General features: G+C 43.6%; 1 protein-coding gene across 2 annotated transcripts in view; it reads left to right on the forward strand.

The window, feature by feature from the left end:
- map1aa (microtubule-associated protein 1Aa) overlaps positions 1-26,626 on the forward strand; it is a 67,819-nt gene that overhangs the window by 18,914 nt on the left and 22,279 nt on the right. The window contains exon 1 of one of the 2 annotated variants that reach the window (XM_064989742.1): positions 16,335-16,415. The exons of the other annotated variant lie outside the window; for it this stretch is intronic. The gene's annotated coding sequence lies outside the window, so the exon portion shown is untranslated. Of the gene's footprint in view, positions 1-16,334; positions 16,416-26,626 lie in introns of those variants that run through there. 2 annotated transcript variants of the gene reach the window in all.

Below are 26,626 nucleotides of genomic sequence, written 5' to 3' on the forward strand. Positions count from 1 at the left end.
ACCAGTGAAATATAACTGCTGGAGCGTGTGCTACGAGTAGTTGCTGCTATGATGACCAGTGAAATATAACTGCTGGAGCGTGTGCTACGAGTAGTTGTTGCTATGGTGACCAGTGAAATATAACTGCTGGAGCGTGTGCTACAAGTAGTTGTTGCTATGGTGACCAGTGAAATATAACTGCTGGAGAGTGTGCTACGAGTAGTTGTTGCTATGGTGACCAGTGAGCTGAGATAAGGTGGAGCTTTACCTAGCAAAGACTTATAGATGACCTGGAGCCAGTGGGTTTGGCGACGAATATGTAGAGAGGACCAGCCAACGATAGCATACAGGTCGCAGTGGTGGGTAGTATATGGGGCTTTGGTGACAAAACAGATGGTACTGTGATAGACTGCATCAAATTTGCTATTTTGTAAATGACATCGCCGTAGTCAAGGATTGGTAAGATAGACAGTTTTACGAGGGTATGTTTGGCAGCATGAGTGAAGGAGTTTTTGTTGAATTGGATATGCTTAACGTGAGTCTGGAAGTAGATTTTACAGTCTAACCAGACATCTAGGTATTTATAGTTGTCCACATATTCTAAGTCAGGACCGTCCAGATTAGTGATGCTAGTCGGGCAGGTGCGGGCAGCGATCGGTTGAAGAGCATGCAATTAGTTTTACTAGCATTTATGAGCAGTTGATGGCAACGGGAGGAGTGTTGTGTGGCATTGAAGCTCGTTTGGAGGTTTGTTAACACAGTGTCCAAAGAAGGGCCAGATGTATACAGAATGGTGTCATCTGCATAGAGGTGGATCAAAGAATAAATCGCAGCAAGAGCGACGTCATACATACAGAGAAAAGAGTCGGCCTGAGAATTGAACCCTGTGGCACCCCCATAGAGACTGCCAGAGGTCCGGACAACAGGCCCTCCGATTTGACACACTGAAATCTATCTGAGAAGTAGTTGGTGAACCAGGCGAGGCAGTCATTTGAGAAACCAAGGCTATTTAGTCTGTCAATCACTGAATACATTGATTGACAGAGTCGAAAGCCTTGGCTAGGTCGATGAAGATGGCTGCACAGTACAGTCGTTTATCGATGGTGGTTATGATATCGTTTAGGACCTCGAGCATGGCTGAGGTAACCCGTAACCAGCTCGGAAACCAGATTGCATAGTGGAGAAGGAACAGTGGAATTCAAAATGGTTGGTGATCTGTTGTTCACCTGGCTTTTGAAGACTTTAGAAAGGCAGGGCAGGATGGATATAGGTCTGTAACAGTGTGGGGCTAGAGTGTCTCCCCCTTTGATGAGGGGGATGACCGCGGCCGCTTTCCAATCTTTAGGAATCTCAGACGATACAAAAGAGAGTTTGAACAGACTAGTAATAGGGGTTGCAACAATGGCGGCGGTTAATTTTAGGAAGAGAGGCTCAAGATTGTCTAGCCCAGCTGATTTCTAGTGATCCAGATTTTGTAGCTCTTTCAGAACATCAGCTGTCTGGATTTGGGTGAAGGAGAAGTGTGTGTGTGTGTGTGGAGGGGGGGGGGGGGGTGCTTGGGCCAGTTGCTGCGGGGGGTGCAGAGCTGTTGGCAGGGTTGGGGTAGCCAGGTGGACAGCATGGCCAGCCGTAGGGAAGTGCTTATTGAAATTCTCAATTATCATGGATTTATCAGTGGGGACAGTGTTTCTTAGTCTCAATGCAGTGGGCAGCTGGGAGGAGGTGCTCTTATTCTCCATGGACTTTACAGTGTCCCAGAGCATTTTGGAATTAGTGCTGCAGGATGCAAATTTCTGTTTGAAAAAGCAAGCCTTTGCTTTCCTAACTGACTGTGTGTATTGGTTCCTGACTTCCCTGAACAGCTGCATATCACGGGGACTATTCGATGCTAATGCAGTACGCCACAGGGTGTTTTTGTGCTGGTCAAAGGCAGTCAGGTCTGGAGTGAACCAAGGGCTATATCTGTTCTTAGTTCTACATTTTTTTTGAATGGGGCATTCTTATTTAAGACGGTGAGTAAAGCACTTTTAAAGAACAACCAGGCATCCTCTACTGACGGGATGAGGTCAATATCCTTCCAGGATACCCGGGCCAGGTCGATTAGAAACCATTTATCAGTACCGTTTGACATTAATAATAATAATACATCTAATTTAATTTAGAATGGCTTTTCATAGAAAATCTATCTCAAAGTGCTACAGTGAGTGAATTTAAAATAAATAGAAACAAGAGATGTAGAGATGTAAAATAAGGACACCTAGACAGGACCACTGACACACCTAGACAGGACCACTGACTCAACTAGATAGGACTGCTGACTCAATTAGACAGGACTGCTGACACACCTAGATAGGACCACTGACTCAACTCAATATGACCACTGACACAAATAACACAGCTGGCGCTACATGGTACAAGGATACCAAGGAACACAGCTACATCAGCCGAGGCCCTTCCTCACCAGATATCACCAGATATCCAGTTTGGTTGAGTGTGACCTTTTTGATTCAGCTAAAGCAGATCCTGTCACGTCCTGATCTGTTTCACCTGTCCTTGTGATTGTCTCCACCCCCTCCAGGTGTTGATTATTTTCCCCAGTGTATTTATCCCTGTGCCTCCTGTCTCTCTGTGCGAGTCGTCTTGTATGTTTCCAAGTCAACCAGAGGTTTTCCTGTTCTCCTGCCTTTTGCATTCTCTGATGGCACTGGCCCTCTGTTGTGGGACATATGTCCTGAAAGGGAGCCAGCGTCCTTCTTGCTCTAGACCCAGATTTATTTTCACTCTGCCTCACTGCATTAGAGGAGCCACACACACACACACACACACACACACACACACACACACACACACACACACACACACACACACACACACACACACACACACACACACACACACACACACACACACACAGACACAGACACAAACACACACAAACACACACACACACACACACACACACACACACACACACACACACACACACACACACACACACACACACACACACACAACAGGACTGCTGACACACCTAGACAGGACCACTGACACTGTTAATCTTATTTCTTATTCTTGTTTTTTTTAAACAGCATTGTTGGTTAGGGGCTCGTAAGTAAGCATTTCACTGTAAGGTCTGTTTTTTTAAACAGCATTGTTGGTTAGGGGCTCGTAAGTAAGCATTTCACTGTAAGGTCTGTTTTTTTTAAACTGCATTGTTGGTTAGGGGCTCGTAAGTAAGCATTTCACTGTAAGGTCTGTTTTTTTTAAACTGCATTGTTGGTTAGGGGCTCGTAAGTAAGCATTTCACTGTAAGGTCTGTTTTTTTTTAAACTGCATTGTTGATTAGGGGCTCGTAAGTAAGCATTTCATTGTAAGGTCTGTTTTTTTTAAACTGCATTGTTGGTTAGGGGCTCGTAAGTAAGCATTTCACTGTAAGGTCTGTTTTTTTAACTGCATTGTTGGTTAGGGGCTCGTAAGTAAGCATTTCACTGTAAGGTCTGTTTTTTTAAACTGTATTGTTGGTTAGGGGCTCGTAAGTAAGCATTTCATTGTAAGGTCTGTTGTTTTCGGCACATGTGACTAATACAATTTGATTTGAAATCAGCCACGGTTTCCAAAACACACAGACACACACAGAGAGAGAGAGAGAGAGAGAGAGAGAGAGAGAGAGAGAGAGAGAGAGAGAGAGAGAGAGAGACAGACAGACAGACAGACAGACAGAGAGAGAGAGAGCGAGAGAGAGAGAGAGAGAGAGAGAGAGAGAGAGGAAGAGGAAGAGAGAGAGAGTGAAGGGTGGGTAGGGTATCTTCTAGAGACAAAGAGGTCAGTGGTGTCTCTGTGAGGAGATGGAGAGGGAGTGTAATGATCTGCTTCAGTGTGACAGTAGAGGTCATGCTGGTGATGGACTCTGTCGGCTAGTGAGACAACCAGGCGTTAAACGAAAACCCACATCACATTTGATTCATTCCTTATTGAGTTCATTATTTTTATTATGTCAAGCTTCGGGCGGTGTCTTTGAGATGCAACCAGCAAGGAAGTGGCCAAACATGATTAAGGGAACATAGTTCCTTGTCTCCTCTTACCGACCATTTGTTGTCATTCTTTCAACTTCGGCTTGTAATGTCTAGGAGTGTTCCAAGAGATAGCATAAACAACACCCCCTCATTTCAAATGGTTTAGATTCATTTTAATTGACAGATAGCATAACGTCATGATAAAATGGACACCAGCACATCCACGTATGTAATCAACCTACCCGTCATCGTCTGCTCATTAGTAAGTGAATATCAGTCTACTGTATTACTTCCTTTACCATGGACTGACTGCGTGTGTCCCAAATGGAACCATATTCTCTATGTTGTGCACTACTTTTGACCAGGGCCCATATGGCTCTGCTTGTCAAAAGTAGTGCACTATATAGGGAATAGGGTGCCATTTGGGACACAACCTCTGACTGATGTTGCTCAGGGAGAAACTGGTAACATAGACAATCACTTACTGTCCTGGGGGAGAAGAGGGGAGGCAGAGGGGAGAGGAGGGGAGGCAGGGGAGAGAGGAGGGGAGAGGAGGGTAAGCAGAGGGAGAGGAGGGGGACGCAGTGGGGAGAAGAAGGGAGAGGAGGGCGATGCAGGGGGGAGAAGAAGGGAGAGGATGGTAGGCAAGGGGGAGAGGAGGGGGAGGCAGAGGGGAGAGGAGGGGAGAGGAGGGGAGGCAGGGGAGAGAGGAGGGGAGAGGATGGTAAGCAGGGGAGAGGAGGGGGACGCAGTGGGGAGAAGAAGGGAGAGGAGGGTAGGCAAGGGGGAGAGGAGGGGGAGGCAGGGGGTGAGGAGGGGAAAGGAGTGAGGGCCAGGGGAGGCAGGGACGGTCTTCACACACACAGCTGTCACCCCCACACCGCTCAATGAATTAAGGATCAACAGTGCTACAGTACAGACTGATGGCGTAAACACAAAGCCGGGCTGTCTCCATCCTCACCGTTCTGGAGGAGCTCTCAGGGGAACTGGAGCCAATAGTGGCAGTGGAGCTCAATGCTGTTGGAGACGACATGTCTGGAACTCCTTCCCTATGTTATCCACTAACTGATTGCATATTGAGGGATTGAGAGATCGACTGATCGACTGTCTGTCTCTCTGTCTGTCCATCTGCCTCTCTGTCCGTCTCTCTGTCTGTCCGTCTCTCTGTCTCTCTGTTTGTCCGTCCGTCCGTCTTTCTGTCCGTCCGTCTGTCCGTCCGTCTGTCTGTTCGTCTGTATGTCTGTCTCTCTTTCTGTCTGTCCGTCTGTCTGTCAGTTTGTCTCTCTGTCTGTCTGTTTCTGCCTGTCTGTCTCTATATCTATCCATCTGTCTTTCTGGGAAATAAGGACCACTAAATCAGTGAGGAAGCATCTTTAAAAAGTTGAGATGCTACGCAATATGACACACACACACACACACAGCACCTGCAGTGCTGACTGGGCGTCTGAGGAATAACGGACACTGTAACCAGGGGAAGCGACAGGCAGGAAGTGATGAGGGATGGATGGCCACCAGAGAAGAGAGGCTGACACAGAAGAGCTGAGCTCCACATTTAAACCCCAGCTCATTAGAACACACACACACACGCACGCACGCACGCACACACACACACACACACACACACACACACACACACACAGCCTTTAGTGAGGCTGCTGTGTATGAATCCACATATGCACGCATGCACACACCCACACAAAGCATGCATGCACGCACGTACACTCACGTACACACACAGACACGCACAGACACAAACAAACACGCTCCTTTGGGAACGCAGACAAACCTCACTATGTAACATGGTATCACGGTGTCAGTAAAGCTGTCTTTCTCTGGCTTTGAGATTTCATTTTTTAACACCGTGATCACACTTTCCTTCTCCCTCTCTCTCCATTCTAATGTTTGATCATAATGCTGACCGGGTAGAACGCCAGAATGATTCCTGCTCTATAGTGGCCGGTTCCTGTTTTTTCTATACAACATTTACATAGTGGAGTAAAGTACTTAAGTAAAAATACTTTAAAGTACTACTTAAGTTGTTTTTGGGGTATCTTTACTTTACTATTTTTATTTTTGACAACTTTGACTTTTACTTCACTACATTCCTAATGACAATGATGTAGTTTTAGCCTCATACATTTTCCCTGACACCCAAAAGTACTATTACATTTTGAATTCTTAGCAGGACAAAAACATTGTCTAATTCACACCCCTATCAAGAGGACATCCCTGGTCATCCTTACTGTCTCCGATCTCTGATTCAATAAACACACATGCTTAATTTGTAATGTCAGTGTTGAAGTGTACCCCTGGCTATCCGTAATAAAAATTTTAAAAAATAAAATGGTGCCATCTGGTTTGCATAATATTAGGAATTTTAAATGATTATAATTGTACTTTTACTTTTGATACTTAAGTATATTTTAGCAATTACATTTACTTTTGATACTTAAGTATATTTAAAATCCGATACTTTTAGACTTTTAATCAAGTAATATTTCCTGAGTGACTTTCACTTTTACTTGAGTCATTTTCTATCAAGGTATCTTTACTTTTACTCAAGTATGACATTTGGGTACTTTTTCCACCACTGCATCTACAGCTAGCTACATTGATTTCTATTCTAGTTTATTCACAGTTCAAATCACCATGGCTCTTTTTCGATGTATCTTTCCTCGATTCCTCACATCCTCTCGTCTTGCCTCCTTCTCAAAAGGCATTGGATGAGGTCTGAGGGACTTTCTCCTCCACTACAGTTGAAAAGGAGGCAAGGAGATAGGAAGCAAGGAATTGCAGAAAAATGAACTAAGAAAGAGCCCATACCTTAGCTATTCATTCAAATACATGACTAAAAAAATGTCATGTAAAGCTCACTCATATCCACACAGTGTATTTAGTGCTCAATTACAATCATATAAATCTACTTACCTCTACATTACCGTTACTGTAAGTTATTGACTACAGGCTATGGGAAAAAACCCTGGTCTAAGTAGTGCACTATAGGAAATAGGTTGCTATTTGGGACAAAGAGAGCATGCCGAGAGCATGCCGTTAGGTTTTTAATCATTGTTAAGTGCCGTACTGTCAAAAACGTATCACTCTGGTAAAATCCCAGTCCTCGTGAAGACGTCATCAGTCTTTTCAGCATTATAACGTCTGATTAATAATTCAGAGTCAGGTTATTGATCTGCTCCTCTGCTCCCTGCAGTCGACATGTGAGGAGGACCGAGTGTAACGGCGTTCTTCGTTTGTTGGAAGAGAGTCGGACCGAAATGCAGCGTGGTGGTTACTCATGTCTTTAATGAATGAATCGTGGTACATGAAATAACTGATACAAAATACAAAAACAACAAAACGTGAAACCTAATTACAGCCTATCTGGTGAAACTACACAGAGACAGGAACAATCACCCACGAAATACACAGTGAAACCCAGGCTACCTAAATACGGTTCCCCATCAGAGACAACAAGAATCACCTGACTCTGATTGAGAACCGCCTCAGGCAGCCAAACCTAAACTAAACACACCCCTAATCAACCACAATCCCAATGCCTACAAAAAACCCAATACGACAACACAATAACATAAACCCATGTCACACCCTGGCCTGACCAACTAATTAACTAAACACAAAATACTAAGACCAAGGCGTGACACCGAGGACCGTAGATCAGCAGAGAGAGTCCCCTCTGGTCCGGTCCCTTTGATCTGTTGCTCTGCTGGGTGCTGCACCATGCACGCACACACACACACACGCTAAAGTACGCATACACACATGCAGGCAGGCACACACGGATATACACACACACACATCCTACCCAGGTTCTGATGTCAGCCAGAGGGGCTGGGCCCAGTCAATAGAGAAATCTGATGGAAACAGAAGTTAAGATGTCTTTAGAGAAGGACAAGACCATACAGACAGACAATAGAGCTGAGCTCAGAATCAGCAGCTTAAGGGTCCTTGGGACGCATTTATAAAAACCTTCATCCATAGCAACAATGTGAATGAAATTGTGTGAAAAATTTGAATTAAATTGTGTAATTTATAAATGCTAATTTGTGAACATGTCACGAATAGTAACGATGTTGACTCCCCTTCTGGTTCAGGTGGCGCTCGGCGGTCGTCGTCGCCGGTCTACTAGCTGCCACCGATCCTTTGTTCTGTGTTCGTTTGTTTTTGTCTAATTGGTTTCACCTGTTCCTTGTTTGGTTGTTAGAGTGGTGTTATTTACAACACAACTTTATTCATTGGTGTATCCATTATATAAACCTGATTTTCTCATATTTTAAGAAACTATTGTACACAGAAAAGGTTGTATAAATCTAAGAACATTTCATAAACGAGACCCTGGGACAGTTGAACAATAGGCATATTCTATTCTGACTAAAGAATCTCCATGAGTAACACCCACTTCGGTCAGTGACACTTTCTACAGAAGAAAAGACTAAAAGACTTCAGATTACAAAACGAATAGTTAACTAATGGTTAACTAGTAGTTAACTAATGGTTAACGAATGATTAACTAATAGTTAACTAATGGCTAACTAATGGTCAACTCATAATTAATGAATGGTTAACTAATGGTTAACTAATGATTAACCAATAGTTAACTAGTGGTTAACTAATGATTAACTAATGTTAACTAATCAATAACTAATTATTAACTAATTATTAACGAATGGTTAACTAATGGTTATCGCCAGACTTATATTTATAGTATATGGCTCTGGATAACGCACATATCTTTAAATATATTTATCTTGGGATTGTAAAATAAAGAATATCACACCACTCTGCCCCTTAACTCTCTGACCTGTATACTTGGAAGAGACAAATGACAGTAATTCCCCCATGGAATCACAGTTGATAGGATCCAATTACAAAACAACAGTTGAAAACTATTCTGATTTGACTCTACTGTTTATAGAGAGGGTGTTAATGCTTCAGCCTCTCAGAAACACATACATGCTGTAGACAGCCCACTGACCTTGGCCAGCTGCCGTGTGTGTGTGTGTGTGTGTGTGTGTGTGTGTGTGTGTGTGTGTGTGTGTGTGTGTGTGTGTGTGTGTGTGTGTGTGTGTGTGTGTGTCTGTCTGTCTGTCTGTCTGTCTGTGTGTCTGTCTGTCTGTCTGTCTGTCTGTCTGTCTGTCTGTCTGTCTGTCTGTCTGTCTGTGGGCATGCAGAAGTGTGTATGTTGGAGGGATTGAGGGATGGTAAGGAGGGAAGGGAGGAGGAAGAATGGTGGAATAGCTGAGATAATTCATAAAGGAGAGAAGCAGCATGTCTGTCTGGAGGAAAGGGTGTGGCAGGCAGGTTGATCTGTGCTCTAACAGTTGTCTGAGGTTAGAACTAGCCCATAACTCATTTGAGGTGATGCAGTTGTACGGTATTGTAGCCTATAGCCAGCCCTGGGTGTTTTTAGTACGCTGCATGAATTTCAATCAGGAGAGAGATGGGGTTATAGCAAAAGATTTCGGTCCTACTGCTCACAATATACAATGTATATAAAATACTTTAACTGTAATTAACATGAAGTTACAGGCTACAGTAATAGTAATACCTCACTATTCTTTGCATCGATGCTGGGGTGATCTGCTGATAAAATACAGGAAGAACCGATAGAGAGATATTCATTCCATCCTCTACCCAGGACAGGCCATTTCCACTAGTCCAGCTGTAATTCCCAAGTAGTAATATAATTTAATATTGTCCCTCTGTAGGATTGCTTTTATTTCCCAGAACCCATTGTCGAAGACGATTTTTACATCAGAGAATTGTCATGTTATAATCCAGTCAAAACAGAGACAGTGTACAATGTCAAAACTGCCTTTCCTACTGTGAGACAGAGGCACTTCAAATTGGTCCAAGGAATTATCCAAGGAAGTATTATCTCTCTCTTTCTTACACACACTCACATGTGAACACATACACAAACCTTCTCTCTCTAGCGTTATCTATCTCCTGCCTATTCTTATCTGTTCTCTCTCTCTCTCCCACTCTCTCTCTTTCCCATACATCCCACAACAGCTCTCTCTCTCTCTTTCCCATACTCTTTCTCTCTCTCTCCCCCTCTATGCCAAGTTTAAGTGTGGATGTTGTGTCACTGTGAATCACACTATTTCCAGTCCAGCCCATCCCTCCCTTCAGGGCTGTCCCAGCATCACTCTCCCACGACTGACCATTTCCACTAGAGTCACAGCATCACTCTACCCACAAGGCCATTTCCACTAGTCCAGTCCCTTCACACTAGTCCAGCCCATCCCCTCCCTTCAGCATCACACTACCCACAACAGGCCATTTCCACTAGTCCTGCCCATCCCCTCCCTTCAGCATCACACACCCACAACAGACCATTTCCACTAGTCCAGCCATCCCCTTCCCTTCAGCATCACTTACCCACAACAGGCCATTTCCACTCCAGCCCATCCCCTCCCTTCAGCATCACTCTACCCACAACAGGCCATTTCCACTAGTCCAGCTCATCCCCTCCCTTCAGCATCACTCTACCCACGACAGACCATTTCCACTAGTCCAGCCCATCCCCTTCAGCATCACACTACCCACAACAGGCCATTTCCACTAGTCCACTCCTCTCCCTTCAGTCCAGCCATTTCCATCCCCCATCCCTTCAGCATCACACGACCCACGACAGGCCATTTCCACTGGTCCAGCCCCCCTCCCATCAGCATCACTCCCCACAACAGGCCATTTCCACTAGTATCACAGCATCACCTACCCACAACAGGCCATTTCCACTAGTCCAGCTCATCCCCTCCCTTCAGCATCACTCTACCCACGACAGGCCATTTCCACTAGTCCAGCCCATCCCAGCATCACTCCCACAGCAGACCATTTCCAGCATCCCCTCCCTTCACATCACACTACCCACAACAGGCCATTTCCACTAGTCCAGCCCATCCCCTCCTATTCAGCATCACACTACCCACAACAGGCCATTTCCACTAGTCCAGCCCATCCCCTCCCATCAGCATCACTCTACCCACGACAGACCATTTCACTCTACCCACTCATTCACAGACCATTTCCACTAGTCCAGCCCATCCCCCATCCTCAGCATCACTTACCCACGACAGACCATTTCCACTAGTCCAGCCCATCCCTCCCTTCAGCATCACACTACCCACAACAGGCCATTTCCACTAGTCCAGCCATTTCCACAGCATCACACTCCAGGCCATTTCCATCTAGTCCAGCTCCCCTCCCTTCAGCATCACACTACCCACAACAGAGCCATTTCCACTCAGTCCAGGCCATCCCCCATCCCCTCCCTTCAGCATCACTCTACCCAGCAGGCCATTTCCACTAGTCCAGCCCATCCCCCCTTCAGCATCACTCTACCCACGACAGGCCATTTCCACTGGTCCAGCCCATCCTCTCCCTTCAGCATCACACTACCCACAACAGGCCATTTCCACTGGTCCCATCACATTACCCACAACAGGCCATTTCCACTGGTCCAGCTCATCCCCTCAGCATCACTCTACCCACGACAGACCATTTCCACTAGTCCAGCTCATCCCCTCCCTTCAGCATCACTCTACCCACAACAGACCATTTCCACTAGTCCAGCTCATCCCTCCCTTCAGCATCACTCTACCCACAACAGGCCATTTCCACTAGTCCAGCCCATCCCTTCCATTCAGCATCACACTACCCACAACAGGCCATTTCCACTAGTCCAGCCCATTCCTTCTCATTCAGCATCACACTGCCCACAGCAGGCCATTTCCACTGGTCCAGCCCATCCTTCCCTTCAGCATCACACTACCCACAACAGGCCATTTCCACTGGTCCCATCCCTTTCCATTCAGCATCACATTACCCACGCAGGCCATTTCCACTGGTCCAGCTCATCCCCTCCCATCAGCATCACTCTACCCACGACGGCCATTTCCACTAGTCCAGCCCATCCCCTCCTATTCAGCATCACTCTACCCACAACAGACCATTTCCACTAGTCCAGCTCATCCCCTCCCTCACTCACCCACAACAGCATTTCACTCCAGCCCATCCCTTCTCACAGCATCACACCCACAACAGGCCATTTCCAGTCCAGCCCATCCCTTCTCATTCAGCATCCATTTCCACTACCCACAACAGTCCATCCCTTTCCATTCAGCCCATCCCCAGCTCCCTTCAGCATCACACTACCCACAACAGGCCATTTCCACTAGTCCAGCCCATCCCCCATCCCTTCAGCATCACACTACCCACAACAGGCCATTTCCACTAGTCCAACCCATCCCTTCTCATTCAGCATCACACTACCCACAACAGGCCATTTCCACACAGCCCATTCCTTCTCATTCAGCATCACACTGCCCACGAGGCCATTTCCACTAGTCCAGCCCATCCTCTCCCTTCAGCATCACACTACCCACGACAGACCATTTCCACTAGTCCAGCCCATCCCCTCCCTTCAGCATCACACTACCAGCAGGCCATTTCCACACCAGCCCATCCCTCCCTTCAGCATCACTCTACCCACACAGGCCATTTCCACTATTCCAGCCCATCCCATCCCTTCAGCATCACACTACCCACGACAGGCCATTTCCACTAGTCCAGCCCATCCCCTCCCTTCAGCATCACTCTACCCACGACAGGCCATTTCCACTAGTCCAGCCCATCCCTTCTCATTCAGCATCACACTACCCATAACAGGCCATTTCCACTGTATTTATTAAAAGAGGTCCTATAGAGTCTTACATCTCTAACAATGTTATGATGACTATAGCTCTACAAACACTCCAGGAAAAGGAGTCCGGACTATTAGGTTATTGAGGTGATCATGATGTTTTTATTGAATATTATGAATTACTTATTTGTATTTTATCCAACACAATGGCAGGATACAATATGTGTATCATTTAGATGATTATATATGAGCCAATCGCAGTGCAGGCTTTTCTCCTCCCCCCACCTAGACCCACCCATCCAGTTCAACAGAGTGGTGTGGGTAGGGTCGCTGCAATAACCAATAAGATGGTAATCAAGCCACCATATTGCTGGGATGGGAAATTAAATGATGACCAGAGCCACCTGGGACTGGGAGCATTCACCAACAGGCAGATTGGGTGTTTGGATATAAACAGGCTCAGGGCTCAGGGCAGATTGGATGTTTGGATATAAACAAGCTCAGGGCAGATTGGATGTTTTGATATAAACAGGGCAGGGCAGATTGGATGTTTGGATATAAACAGGGTCAGGGCAGATTGGATGTTTGGATATAAACAGTTTGGGATTGGATAAACAGGGGGCTCAGGGCAGATTGGATGTTTGGATGTTTGGATATAAACAGGGTCAGGGCTCAGGGTGGATGTTTGGATATAAACAGGCTCAGGGCTCAGGTTAGATTGATTGGTTTGGATATAAACAGGGTCAGGGATCAGGGTAGATTGGATGTTTGGATATAAATGGGGTCAGGGCTCAGGACAGATTGGATGTTTGGATATAAACAGGCTCAGGGCAGTTTGGATGTTTGGATATAACAGGATCAGGGCTCAGGGCAGATTGGATGTTTGGATAGGGTCAGGGCTCAGGGCAGATTGGATGTTTGGATATAAACAGGGTCAGGGCTCAGGGCAGATTGGATGTTTGGATATAAACAGGCTTTGGATGTTTGGATATAAACAGGGTCAGGGCTCAGGGCAGATTGGATGTTTGGATATAAACAGGGTCAGGGCTCAGGGCAGATTGGATGTTTGGATATAAACAGGGTCAGGGCTCAGGGTAGGGGCCAGGGCTCAGGACAGATTGGATGTTTGGATATAAACAGATGATTGGATGTTTGGATATAAACAGGGCTCAGGGTCATGTTTGGATATAAACAGGGTCAGGGCAGATTGGATGTTTGGATATAAACAGGGTCAGGGCTCAGGGTAGATTGATGTTTGGATATAAACAGGGTCAGGGCTCAGGGTAGATTGGATGTTTGGATATAAACAGGGCCAGGGCTCAGGGCTTTTGGATGTTTGGATATAAACAGGGTCAGGGCTCAGGGCAGATTGGATGTTTGGATATAAACAGGGTCAGGGCTCAGGGTAGATTGTATGTTTGGATATAAATGGGGCCAGGGCTCAGGACAGATTGGATGTTTGGATATAAACAGGGTCAGGGCTCAGGGCAGATTGGATGTTTGGATATAACAGGGCCAGGGCTCAGGGTAGATTGGATGTTTGGATATAAACAGGGTCAGGGCTCAGGGCAGATTGGATGTTTGGATATAAACAGGGTCAGGGCTCAGGGCAGATTGGATGTTTGGCTCAGGACAGATTCAGGGCAGATTGGATGTTTGGATATAAACAGGGTCAGGGCTCAGGGCAGATTGGATGTTTGGATATAAACAGGGCCAGGGCTCAGGGTAGATTGGATGTTTGGATATAACAGGGCCAGGGCTCAGGGTAGATTGGATGTTTGGATATAAACAGGGTCAGGGCTCAGGGCAGATTGGATGTTTGGATATAAACAGGGTCAGGGCTCAGGGTAGATTGGATGTTTGGATATAAATGGGGCCAGGGCTCAGGACAGATTGGATGTTTGGATATAAACAGGGCCAGGGCTCAGGGTAGATTGGATGTTTGGATATAACAGGGCCAGGGCTCAGGGTAGATTGGATGTTTGGATATAAACAGGGTCAGGGCTCAGGGCAGATTGGATGTTTGGATATAAACAGGGTCAGGGCTCAGGGCAGATTGGATGTTTGGATATAAACAGGGGCCAGGGCTCAGGACAGATTGGATGTTTGGATATAAACAGGGCCAGGGCTCAGGGGGATTGGATGTTTGGATATAAACAGGGGCAGGGATGTTTGGATATAAACAGGATCAGGGTAGATTGGATGTTTGGATATAAACAGGGTCAGGGCTTTGGATATAAATGTTTGGATATAAACAGGATCAGGGCTCAGGGTAGATTGGATGTTTGGATATAAACAGGGTCAGGGCTCAGGGCAGATTGGATGTTTGGATATAAACAGGTCAGGGCTCAGGGTAGATTGGTTTGGATATAAACAGGGCCTCAAAATATCTCCCAATCTTGGTTTCAGGTCCTTCAGTAGTTATGTGTACCCACTCCAGCAGCTGATGCATAGCAGCCATTTAGGGGTAATGAGAATGGTTTGTGTCCCAAATCACACCCTATTCCTTATATAGTGCACTACTTTAGACTTGGTCAAAATTGTCACTGGTCAAAAGTAGTGCACTACATAGCTAGGGAATAGGGTGCGATTTGGGACGCATCCAAAGATTGTTAATCTGACAGGGAGTTGGAGAGCTGGTGTGTGAGGGGTTTGTCTGTCTCACACCCCTCTCTCCTCTCCATCCAGCCCAACATTTCATTGGCTGTATTGATCTAAGACTGACACAAACACATACCAATACACACACACAGACACATTTGCTCATTGCATGCACTAACTTACCCACAGACAGACACATACAGACACACACACAAACACACACACACACACACACACAACACTGATTACTGAGTCTGTGGACTAATGCTAAATCCCCATCAGAAAGGGAATTGGCTGCCAACAGCACATCTGAGCAGATACGGTCTTCAGTACAGTAGCACACTGATGGAGGAAACTAAAACACAGATATGAATACAGCAGATCAGAACCTTTGACTGGATCTGAAATGGGTGTCTCTGTTTCTCAGTATTTTTGCTACTTGGAATTGTCATCTTTGAAAAGCACCCTTACGGCAGATTATGAATGGTTCTCGGTGGCGGTTCACTAACCTATAATTGAATATTTGATTGCCTCCCCTTTAGATCTAGGACCTGTGTTTGTTTCAGTGTGTTATAAAATGAGAGCCAGTACCACTAATGAGTTCCAGACTGTTATGTCTAAGACAAAACAAGAACGTGATGTTTAGTATATGGAAAGGAGGGACACCTTAACAGAAGTGTGTACTAAAAATGTGCCAGGGTCTGAGCTCACCTCTGATGGCCAGATTCTGACTAAATGACTCTAGGTTTTAGTTCTGGGTTAACCACGATTAGGCCCGGGCACACTGGGTGTAGAGATATAATAATATACATTTAATGACGTGCTCTGATCGAGCTCTAGATACGAGACAGATAAGAATAGATTTCTGAAAATACTGGCTAGTCAATGGCCACACTCCTCTCTCTGCCAGTGAAAAGGGTTAAATGTCTGCTGGGGCACTGAGCTTGTCCCTGACCATCGGCCGAACACCGGCTCGGTTGTGTCAATGTTTTACCATACCGTTCAGCCTTCTATCGACAAGTTCAATATTCTCTCACATTGGTGCCCCTCCCACTCACTCACTCGCCCACAGCCCCACGCACACTCAAATGACACTACGAGATTTTTCATTCCCCGTTCGCTACCCTTCGTGCCGCGCGCTCTCTCCAGCATCACAGAAGGTAGGTGTCAGTGGAATATGTATTTTACCTCCATAGCCTATTTGTGTCATGTCATATTTCCGATGTTCTATACCTCGCGGAACTGCATGGTTCCTTCCTAAAAAAAAAGAATTAGCCTAGTAATGGTAGGCTAGTATATTCTGTATTGTTTTGGATTGCGTGTCAGTGAAGATGCCTTGTGTTCTCTATTTGTACCGTCAAAATGAAATACAACAGAATTATATTTTGTAGGTTATTGTAGTAGTCTAAATTTGAAAAAGCAATCGCTACTCTGGCCCTGCGTATAGAGACCGTGGAGGAATCCCGAATCCGATTGCACAGGAAAGGAAGGATTAACACGTTTGGGTATTTGCCAGTTTGTTAATTTTACACCCGGTTTTAAGAGCTAAAGGCCTGTATGAAAAACACAGACTCGGATGAAGCAGCTCTGTATGGAAATGTGAATGATAGCCTATTTCACATAACAGGTAGATTTTAAAAGGGATAAAACGATGTCGATGTAGTTTAGGCTATGTGAAATATACCGATTTTGAAAAGCACAAAAATAGGCATATTCACCACCCTTATTAGACACGAGCACTACAATATGTCGAAGATGTTGGTCCACAGCATGATTAACGAAGTGTCAAGATATGGCGCTGTCTTGCGGGTAATTCGGACGAGAAGAATTGGGTGACCCAAATGTTGATGCGATTTATCCAACCGTCTATAAACAGCGTATCTGCCGACCTATCGGCACAGGCAGCAGCGGAGTTTTATAACCAAAATAAAAACCGAATGGTTTATGAATCACAAACCGAAGTAACCCACTGTGCATCAAAATGCAGTGTAGATGCTTCTTGACATGCTGCCATTCCTTTCATTCCACAGAAAGAATGTTACGTCAACACAGCAGCATATTTGTAGGTCTACAACACTACACGACAAGGCTACATTAATAGAAATGTCTTTGAGTTGGACAGGGCGCTTTGAATGACACTCAAATGCAACAATCACAGTGAAAACAAGGATGTGCATGGCTGCAATGATTTCATTCTAGGTCTGGTACTGTAGTTATAGAGCCTGGATAATACTTTAGTATATACTAAGAATCATATCTTTGTTATTATTGGAATTTAGACTGCATATCAATTCTGAATAGGCTTCTGAAACCAGAAGAAACCAATAGTGTAAAATGTCTATTTCCTAAAGGCAGAGACACACCTGAGGATCATACAACGCAGAGTCCATGTAGTCATATTAAATACAATGAGCAGGCCTAGTTTATTGCAGACATTTACTCATTAAACATTTTCTTGCTTTTAGTGGAATTACCTTTTTTGGACATACATGGTTCATATCAGCTATGGGTTCTTTCTCTCCTTAATAGAACTGTCATCTCAGGCCCATCTCAGTGTCCAATAAGCAGATACCATGACAGAGAACATAGTGACCTCCATAGGTGTAGGATCTTAATTTGATCACTCTTTTTTCGCTGAGAATTTTCCTGCAGATGAACTTAATGATTTACATAAATTCACTGAAAACCTGCACTTACATATAGTATTGCACTTTTCATGTAGCCTAATTTTAGCCAGGTAATAGCCTAACCACTGATCAAACAATGTTATGGACTAAACATTAAAATCCCGTTGCAGAAGTTTTATTTTGCTGCTACAATACTGGTCAAATTAAGATCCAACATCTGTAGGTGTGTCTCATTTGGTGCCCTATATGAAAGCTATTAACTCTTGAGCTTTCACAGAGTATGCCACACCTGTGACACTGGGTCGGTGTTTCATAGTCTACATCCCAAATGGCACCATTTTCACTAGTGCATCATCAAAAGAAGTGTACTACATAGGGAATAGGGTGCCATTTGCCAGACAGACATACTTTCAGTTCCAAAACCAAGATCTTTAAGGAGGGGCAAGATGTGCTAACTGGTTTTATGTCTCATATTCAGAAACTTTGAGGCCTATCAACAGTCGTATTCTCTCTGAGCTATCCCACTAAGTGTCTTTCATGATATAAATGTCTGGTAAGTGCACTCTGACAAGAAAAATCATTGTAAACAATATTGTAATCGCCAGCACAGCTGATCTCAATTAATTGCTTCCAAAATTTCCTACTCCCTAAAAGCTGAGCTTTACATTTTCACCCTCTACAGGGAATTATCTTTTAAATGATCAATAAAAACAAACAGGTGATTGAGCAGACTCAAAGGTGATTTAGTTGTACAACTAAAAAAAAGTCATTTCTCATTTAAGACAGCATTTATACTGTGGCAATATCATCATGCAGGTTATATCAATATCATCACACAGGTTATATCAATATATCATACAGGTTATATCAATATCATCATGCAGGTTATATCAATATATCATACAGGTTATATCAATATATCATACAGGTTATATCAATATATCATACAGGTTATATCAATATATCATACAGGTTATATCAATATATCTTACAGGTTATATCAATATATCATACAGGTTATATCAATATATCATACAGGTTATATCAATATATCTTACAGGTTATATCAATATATCATACAGGTTATATCAATATATCATACAGGTTATATCATACAGGTTATATCATACAGGTTATATCAATGGACTTTTTAATTGGTCATTTCTGTAATCCATTAATTACAACTTGTCTAATAAAGCATGGCCATTCAAAAAGGGAGAATAAAATATCCCTGAACTGTCCACATATAAAATGTGGAACTAGATCAAGCCAATCGTGATTGAGTTATATAATCTATTTTCTAATAAATTAAATTGTTGTCTAATCAAGTAGCACGGCAACAACAGGAGATCAGCTCATCTGCTACTTAATTTTTGTGGGTTTTTGGTTGAAATCAAGACGATTTTAGCATGCAGGTGCATGTAATCCCCTGTTAGTAGGGTTTAAAAAAAAATCAGCGATAACACACAGCTTTGGTTAAATTCTGCCTGTTGGTTGCAATTGCCTCGCTTAGTTTTCGTTGAGCGGTGATTAAGTTGACGGTGTTTGAGTTATTGATCTCTTACAGTTATGAATCTAATCAGGATTATCGACACTAGGTCTGTGTTTATTCCATTTAAAGATGCACTATGCAGAAATCGTCCACCATTTCCTGTTTGCTAAAATTCTAATAACAAGTATATTAAATCATTGTACCTTCTAAGCCGCTGTGAAATATATTTTCAACAACCCAAGATATTGTACTTCCAGCTGTTTGAAACTGGTGTACAAATCCGAAAAAGATGCAAAAACAAAACTTAAGAACAGGTACCATAGAAATTGTACACATAGAACAAATATACCACTTCTTAGACTTGCTTTCAATAAGTATGCAGATCTATAACTCACATTTCTATGTGAATTTGGTGGGTCACCCAAAAAGTCACATATTGCAGCTTTAAGAATATAACAATTATGGCTGGAACAATTAATTAATAGTCATGTAACAGACGGTTATGGATGAAGATCGTCATTAAAATAAAATAACCATCATGACGGCCGGGCATTCATGAGGATGAGTCCGTTTCTGCTGTAACATGAACTCTACAACGTTGCTCCTTGCTGAAACAAGCAAATTGTTGTAGAAAACAAGTCTTCGGCTGCCTAGGCGATGCCCCCCTCCCTGACGCAGCAGCACATGCAGTCACGAGCAGAGAAGAGGAGAAAATGTGCATGTTTTTGTTGTTGCTGCTATTCTAATGGTTATTACAGTGACCGGATCATTTGCGGAAAAGGAGATACCTAGTAGTTGTACAACTGAATGCATTCAACCAAAATGTGTCTTCCGCATTTAACCCATCCATTCTGGGGAGCTGCCTTAATCAATGTCCATGTCATCGGTGTCCAGGGAACAGTTGTTGTTGGGGGTTAACTTGCCTTCGCTGACCAATTAGTTGACTCAAGTGTGTGAGTGCTGGGGGGAGTACACTCCTTTGTTTACACTTGCAGTCCATCATTGCTTTGCGTCCTAGTATGTGATTTCCCTGATAGTAGTCTCCCCGAGCTGTGTGTCCCCTATAGGTTCTCCTGAGCCAGCTAGTTATATGACAGGGTGATGGAGCAGGGGTCTAATTGATTAAGCAGAGAACAGGAGAGAATTATCAGGTACTCTGAATGATCCTGCTCCATACTGCCACTAAGAGGTAGCCACACCTCTGGTAGTGTGACACTTAGTAGGGGGTAAACCCAATGACTGTATGGATCCACCCCCTCATTCTTTACCCCCATTCCTCTCCCATCAACCCCATATGGGCAGTGATGGACCCCTCAGGTCATATCAAGGGAATGCCGTTCATCAATGCTGCTCGTGTTATGATATAATATGTGACTGGAATATTAAGTATTTGAAAGGCATACCCACACACTGATTTAGGGAATGTTAATGGGAATTTGACCTAATGCTCAGGGAATGTTTTTGGTTTGCTAGGTATGCTGCCAAAAAGTGACATTTTCTTTTTGATTTAGTGAGCAATGGCAATGTTTTGACCTATGCCTGCTTTTCTGAGTATTGTATTCATTCAGCAAATATTGTCATTGTCCTCTATATTATCTGTACCATTTATTCAGAGTTATGTAAATCCTTCTCTGGAATGGCCGCAAGCAACGTTTCTCACCCACTCAACATTGCATGCAATGTGTGGTGAAGCAGGGTTCTAGGAGAATCCTGCCCACGGAGTCAGGGAACATTACATACAGTACATTAGACATGGCCTAGTGTTGCCACTGCAGTTCACACACACACACACACACACACACACACACACACACACACACACACACACACACACACACACACACACACACACACACACACACACACACACACACAAACTCACAAATGTAGACATACACACAAATGTATATACACTGATCATACCAAATATTAGGAACACCTTCCTAATTGAATTGCATGCCCCTTTTGCCCTCAGAACAGCATGGACTCTACAAGGTGTCCGAAGCATTCCGCAGGGATGCTGGCCCATGTTGACTCCAATGCTTCCCACAGTTGTGTCAATTTGGCTGCATGTCCTTTGGGTGGTGGACCATTCTTGATGCACACGGGAGCATGAAAAACACAGCAGCGTTGCAGTTCTTGACACAAAACGCTGCGCCTGGCACCTTTTATCTTGCCCATTCACCCTCTGAATGCACACTATAGACAATCCATGTCTCAATTGTCTCAAGGCTTAAAAATCCTTCTTTAACCTGTCTCCTCCCCTTTATCTGTAATGGTTGGAGTGGATTTAACAAGTGACATCAATAAGGGATCATAGCTTTCACCTGGATTCACCTGGTCAGTCTATGTCATAGAAAGAGCAGGTGTTCTTAATGTTTTGTATACTCAGTGTACAAATGCACACACAAATCCTCTTTCCTTTGCTGCCAGGCCAAATGCTCACAGTTGACATCGCTCAGGTGGCATAAGAGCACATCAAGAGTTGCTGGACTCGACTCAGCAATGAGTGGGCAGAAAAATGCATCTCTGCCAGCGAGCCAGGCATCTTGTTATTGTTGTGCATTCAAAAAAAGGTGCCCTATTCCCTATAATAGTGCACTACTTTAGACCAGAGCCCTATGCCCCCTGTTCAATAGAGGTGCACTATAAAGAGAATAGAGTGTAATTTGAGATGCAGCCTGAAGCTCACCCATCATCCCTCACCCATCAGTCAGCGGCTGAGCTATCTCTCTCTCTCTCTGTGTCTCTCTCTCTCTGTCTCTCTCTCTCTCTCTGTGTCTCTCTCTCTCTGTGTCTCTCTCTCTCTTTCTTTTATCCCTTGATGCCTTGTGGAGGGCCGTTGCTGACTCCCCCACCTGCCTTCCCATCACCCACTCACTCTTAGACATCTCACTTGTGTTTATCAAGTGGTGAGTCCAAGGCGTTGGCTGGATTTTATTGCTCTTTTAAAAAGAGAAGGGCATGAGATGGAGCCAGCAAAACATTGTTTTGGTAACACATCCTTTTTATGTCCATCAGCATGGCAGCGAAGACACAAAATGGCTAGAATGAGTGATCATTTGCAGCTTTTATGAAAGGAATGTTATGGAAGTCTGACTGTAGAGTTCTTTCAGAATGATTGCATTGCTACTCAACCAATAGAAGACAGCTCAAATATAAACCTCTATCACCAACAAGGATATATGTCTGTGTTTTTAAGCATTTGTATACAATACTTAATTGCTAAATATTATTTCAGCTTTTGTCACAGTACAAAATGACACAATCTTTGCATTAATTATTTAGTAATAGAGCCCAGTGTCTTTCACATAAAGGTATGTCTCCTTCACACTTTGAGTCAGCAAAATAGCCTAAACTGCTTCCTTGGCTATATTCTATTATGTTTAGTCATCAAACAACTCTGCCAAACAACACACTGTCACATCAGAAAAGCCTGACACATGGCCTAGTACAGTCACCCTGTGCTCACCCTGTCACGTTCTGACCTTAGTTCTATTATTATATGTTTGTTTTAGTATGGTCAGGGCATGAGTTGGGTGGGTTGTCTATGTTAGTTTTTTTATAATTTAGGATTTCTGTGTTCGTTCTAGTATGGTTCTCAATCAGAGGCAGCTGTCAATCGTTGTCCCTGATTGAGAATCATACTTAGGTAGCCTGGTTTCACTTTTGAGTTGTGGGTGTTTATTGTCAGTGTTTGTGCCACACGGGACTTGTTTCGTTTGTGTCGTTTATTCACGTTTGTTGTTTTGTATTTCAGTGTTCATTTTGATTAAACATTATGGACACTTACCACGCTGCGCAGTGGTCCTCTGATCCTTCTCGCTACTCTTCCTCAGAAGAGGAGGGTGAGATCCATTACACACCCTCCAGTTCCTGAAAATAAAATAAATATCTGCTCACTATTTGGCTCATTTCAGAAATAGAGTACCTTTTGGGCAGAGTAATTCTATAAAATAACTCTTTATTTCACTTAATTTTAACATTCTGTCATAAAGAGCACATGTTCAACTTCATAAAAACATTTCCATCTCAAGAGGTTAAATGAAGAAAATGACGATAAAAAGTGACTATGAAAGTGATATGGTTGAACGTAACAATGTTGACTTTAATCAGCCATAACTTCCCTTGTGATGCGACGTACAGAATGTTGCAAATGCCATTGTCCATGGTTCTGAAAGTGGGAGGAGCAATATCTAATGAGGGGCATTTAGTTATTCACAACAAAAGTACTCATGTTATGATTGAGGAATAAACTAATGCAGAAACCTTAAGCTGCCCTCGAAAAGCAATTTATCTGGATCCCACAAATGATGATAATCATTTTTAATGGACTTCAGATGCGCAGATAATGCAGTTTTGAGGGATTAAATGTTTACCTACTAGAAAGCCAGCTATTGCTCTTTGGGGATGGATTAGGAAGGGCTTGGCACTGAGCTTTACATCTCTGGACATACAGCAGTATGGCTGTGTCTTTCAATCAGAACAAAAAGATTGAATCTACAACCCACTAATCTGGCCGACCCAGAACTAAAATCTTGCGCCAGCTACACTATTTAGTTCTGTGGGGGGGTGACATATTACAAAATATACTAGAACAAGCAGCAGAAGCAGGGCCTTAGCACCACCCCCCTCTCTCTGTATGTTTCTGGAAAGTCTATGGACCAAATGTTCCCTTCCCTTCTGAAATTCAAAATTGTGATTTGTCCAAATGATTAGTGACGAAAATCCAGCGGAACAATGTTTCTCGTTAGTTGTTGCATCGCACAATCTGTTGAAAGACGCTAAAATATGCTACGTGTGTCTGTCCACGAGAGATTAACAACCCAAAAACATCAAAAAATGAATACTGGCAGTGGCATAAGTAGGCTATGGTAGATATGCAGGTAACTTCCAAAATAAAGTAAACACTTGAGTAAATGAGGGATGCAAAGTATATTGAAAGCAGGTGTTTCGATACAGGTGTGGTTCCTGAGTTAATTAAGCAATTTAAACATCCCATGTGTCATGTAAGAAAATGCCCAGTTGATTGTTATTTTGGCTACCATGGCTAGAAAAGACATCTAAGTGACTTTAAAAGAGGGGTCTCAAAGAAGCACAGGAATCTGGATCAGTGCCTGAGACAGCGTTTTACATCACCATCAACAAAACACCAAAATGAAGGAATTTCTTGTGGAAGAATAGGTTCGTATCCTTCCAATAGAGTTCCAGACACTTGTAGAATCTATGCCAAGGCACAAAAGCTGTTCTGTTGGCTCATTGTGGCCCAACGCCCGATTAAGACACTATGTTGGTGTTTCCTTTATCCTGGCAGTTACCTGTATTTTAGGTTGTATAAGACCTAAGCTATACAGTGGGGCAAAAAAGTATTTTGTCAGCCACCAATTGTGAAAGTTCTCCCACAACACAGTGAGCGGAGGAATGGAATCATGCATATACAGTTAATCGAAACATTGTTCTCATGTAAGTATGTTAGTGGGCGTGTTGACACCAACAGTTCACATTCTTGGTTGTTGTTATGAAATGTTTTGGAGAAATGTTTGACTCTGCACCACACACACACACACACACACACACACACACACACACACACACACACACACACACACACACACACACACACACACACACACACACACACACACACACACATACTCGGAGTGTGTTTACTATACAGTGTTAGAGTAGGGTGTTAGCTGGACAATAGGATCAGCTCTGAGCCTGACACCATTCTAATTAGACCCTCAGTACGTCCCAAATGGCACCGTATTCCATACATAGTGCACTACTTTTGACCAGAGCTCTATGGCCCATGTTAAAAGTAGTGCACTATATAGGGGATAGGGTGCAATTTGGACACAGACGTGTTTTTCCAGGGCCATAAGAGGCTTCGGCCTATAGAATGGACCCACTACTACCCACCCCATATTTACATAACATTTATTTAACAGATGCTCTCATCCAGAGTGAGTTATCAAGCTACGGAAGGATGAAAGCATCTGCTAAACATAGTGAAGAGTTCCAACTGAGTAATAAAAGCATGAAAGTATTCACCTGTAGAACAAATACTGTTGTACTCCGTCTAACGGTTGTACTCCTTGCTTTACTATGATGCTCTGGGTGACAGTTACCCACATGGTCAGATCTATGATCAACTTACTCTTCCACAATCCCAACCTTAACCATTAGATGGGACAATTGAAAGCTGACCACAGATCAGCATACAGATGTAGGATCTTAATTTGATCACTCTTTTTTTGTTGAGAGGTTTCCCTGCAAACTTGTAGTGTATTTTAATTTAAAGTTCTAAAGTTTGTTACTTCCACTTTGAAATTTCAGACTTGATATAGCCCAAAGAAAAACGTATCAACCCTTACAAAAATGTGCATTATTTATAATCCACATATTAATTCAAATTTCCTGTGGCTGCAGGATTATTTCACTGCTGTGGCAAACTAGCTGAAATGAAGATCCTACATCTGTATAAGGGTTACTTCATCCTACCCCTTTATTAATATCAGACCGAATATCAGAGCCTGAAGAATGTGTTTGATGGGCTGTGTGAGTCTGTATGCTCCCTTCCTCCCTTCATTGAAGTAATCATGTATTAAACATGGTTTTACAGGTGAACGCAAGGGCTTCACCACAGATTTCACCTGTCCAGTGCTTTCTAGTCAGTGGTTATGTCAAAGAAGGTAGGAAGGAAGGATACACTTTCAAATAATGTGGCTGTCTCTGCAGGCTGGTGTGGGGGCGAGACCTGGGTTCGAATTCTATTTGATATCTTTTCTCTAGCCTGCCTAAGGTGCCAGATGGGCAGGTATAGCAGTTCTGGGACTATTCTATTGGTTCATTAAGCCAGACAAGGTGAAAGAAGCATAGATAACATATCTGAAATGATTTGAAATAGAATCTGAACCCAGGTCTGGTGTTGGCTCACAGGCCCATTTTCCATGGAGAGGAAGAGGCTTAGCTGGAGATTGTCCTTGGACTTGATAATTATTGGGTTGGAAATGTTAATGAGTCTTTTGGACTAATCAGAGCACGACATCTTTCAGTGGCCCTTCACACCCGTGTATGCGGGTTCAAAATGGCAGATTTGGAACATAGTGGCTGTACAGAGCTCAGGCTCTGCGCTTCACAGCTCTGTACGTGTTTTGACTGACTGCTGTTCTGAACTTGAGCACCGTGCCTCCCGCTAATTGGGCAACTTTTTATTGTCTGTGTGAGGGTAAATGCTGTAAATGAAGAG

Source organism: Oncorhynchus masou, chromosome 2 (genome assembly GCF_036934945.1).
Source record: "Oncorhynchus masou masou isolate Uvic2021 chromosome 2, UVic_Omas_1.1, whole genome shotgun sequence".
Lineage (NCBI taxonomy): Eukaryota > Metazoa > Chordata > Actinopteri > Salmoniformes > Salmonidae > Oncorhynchus > Oncorhynchus masou.